The sequence below is a fragment of the Petromyzon marinus genome, unplaced genomic scaffold (assembly GCF_048934315.1).
Source record: "Petromyzon marinus isolate PM22_M1 ecotype Great Lakes invasive population unplaced genomic scaffold, UKy_Petmar_22M1.pri1.0 PM_G_Scaffold_55, whole genome shotgun sequence".
Lineage (NCBI taxonomy): Eukaryota > Metazoa > Chordata > Hyperoartia > Petromyzontiformes > Petromyzontidae > Petromyzon > Petromyzon marinus.
The window spans coordinates 1,425,001-1,427,500 of record NW_027423008.1 but is presented as its reverse complement, the minus strand read 5'-3'; the positions used below and the strand labels follow the sequence as shown (position 1 = coordinate 1,427,500).

General features: G+C 47.6%; 1 pseudogene; it reads left to right on the top strand.

The window, feature by feature from the left end:
* The window catches only part of LOC142918130 (28S ribosomal RNA), a 10,606-nt pseudogene that overhangs the window by 3,929 nt on the left and 4,177 nt on the right, over nt 1-2,500 (top strand).

Below are 2,500 nucleotides of genomic sequence, written 5' to 3'. Positions count from 1 at the left end.
CGGGACCTAAGTAAAAAGACAGGGGCCCCCATGTCAGACAGCTTACATTTTTCTTCTAGGCCTCTTGAGACATTGTCTCCCCCACCAAATGTAACAACGGGGACTTCATCCATACTCGCTCAAGCAGCTGAGCGGCTTACGAATGAGAATTCTGGGACCCTGGAAAAGCCTGCAATGGAGGCAATAAAGGCTTGGCTTAACGGCGAGGGCCAACATGATGCCCTCGTAGAAACTGCCACAGCATTGATGCTTTGTCCGATGAGATTGGTGAAAAACAAAGGCAAACGTTCAAAACCCGAGAACGACATTATTAAACCCAGGATATTACCCACACGATCTTGGATGAAGAAGAGAGCGGAAAAACGAGGAAGCTTCATGAAGCACCAGAAGCTCTTCTTTAAGAACCGCTCTCTTCTTGCGTCCTTAGTCCTGGATGGCACTGAACGTCATGAATGCCGAATCCCGAACGCAGATGTATATCGTTTTTACTGCGAAAAATGGGAGAAGGTGTTGCCATTTAATGGCCTGGGCCAATTTAAGTCATCAGGTGTTGCAAATAACGAATACTTTGAGCCCCTAATTTCGGTGGAGGAAGTTCAGACTGCCATACGGGCCATTAAACCAACGTCAGCAGCTGGGCCAGATGGCCTAACAAGGGCTGCAATCTGTGCTGCCGACCCCGAGGGTCGGACACTGACAGCCCTATTTAATGCATGGATGATTACAGGAATTATTCCCAAAGTGTTGAAAAAGAATAGGACGATTCTTATTCCTAAGGTTATGGACGATGAAAAGCTGAAAGAATTGGGGAACTGGAGACCAATAACGATCGGTTCAATGATTCTGAGATTATTTTCCAGAATAATGACTGCACGTCTTGCTCGTGCTTGTCCCTTAAACCCAAGGCAGCGTGGTTTTATAGCGGCATCTGGCTGCTCTGAAAATCTTAAGGTGCTACAGGACCTTATGAGACATGCTAAGAAATTGCACAGGCCGTTGGCTGTCATGTTTATCGACATAGCGAAAGCTTTTGACTCGGTTTCGCATGCTCATATTTTATGGGTGTTAAGGCACAAGAAAGTAGATGAACACGTGGTGGGCATCATCCAGAACGCCTACGATCGGTGTACGACCTCGTTCAAAAGCAATGGCGAGTCGACTCGAGAAATTAGCATACGTGTTGGTGTCAAACAGGGTGACCCCATGTCACCCCTGCTCTTCAATCTTGCCATGGACCCTTTGATATGCACCCTAGAGTCACACGGAGTTGGGTACTCCATTGATACCGACCACGTGACAGCTCTTGCGTTTGCTGATGATTTGGTGTTGGTGAGCGAATCTTGGGTTGGTATGGCCGCCAATCTAGCGATCTTGGAATCATTTTGTGGGCTATCGGGATTGGAGGTTCAGGCCAGAAAGTGCCAGGGCTTCATGATAAGCCCAACCAAAGATTCATATACGGTGAACAACTGCGACCCATGGACTATCAAAAATAAAGATGTCCATATGATCCAACCTGATGAATCAACGAAATACCTTGGTCTGAAAATTGGCCCTTGGACTGGCACTATACAGCCTGATCTACATTGTCAGCTAAAGACATGGATCTCGAAAATCGATGAGGCGCCTCTGAAGCCAACTCAGAAGGTTGAACTACTCAATGCCTATGCCCTACCCAGATTGTTATATCCTGCAGACCACTCGGACTGCAAGCAATCAACTCTCCGTGGGTTGGACCAAGAGATTAGAAAGGCGGTAAAAGGATGGCTCCACCTTCCCGCTTCAACTTGTGATGGACTGTTATATGCCAGAGCCCGAGACGGAGGCCTTGCCATCTTGAAACTGGAAAAAACAATCCCTTCGGTTCAAGTTAGAAGGCTGCAACGTATAGCAAACTCGTCCGATGCTATCACCCGTAATATTGTGTCCTCGCAGGGTATGGAGGAAGAATACCGTAATTTGTGGGTACGAGCAGGGGGTGACAGTGATGCAATCCCAACATTCGTTCTCAGGGACTCGGTGTCAAAAGAACCTGTATATCCGAGACCCTGCGATTGGAGGGAGCATGAATTTCAGAGATGGTGCGAAAAGCCGGTTCAAGGAAGGGGCATTGTAAACTTTGCGCATGATAGAATCAGTAATGCTTGGTTGAGGCCATGGTGCGGCTTTAAACAATGCTTCTTTATCGCAGCACTACAACTAAGGGCAAATATTTACCCAACAAGAGAAAGCTTGAACAGAGGCAGAGATGGGGCCTTACGTTCCTGCAGGAAATGCTCTGCCAGACTCGAGTCCCTTTCGCACATTCTCGGTCAATGTCCTGCAGTACAGAAAGCAAGAATTGCGCGACATAACAAGATCAGTAACATTCTGGCAGACGAAGCGGCTAGATTGGGCTGGTCTGTATACAAAGAGCCACGGTTCATATCCGAGACGGGAGAGATGAGAAAGCCTGACCTCGTGTTTGCAAAAGATGAGGAGGCGGTTGTGATCGATGTCA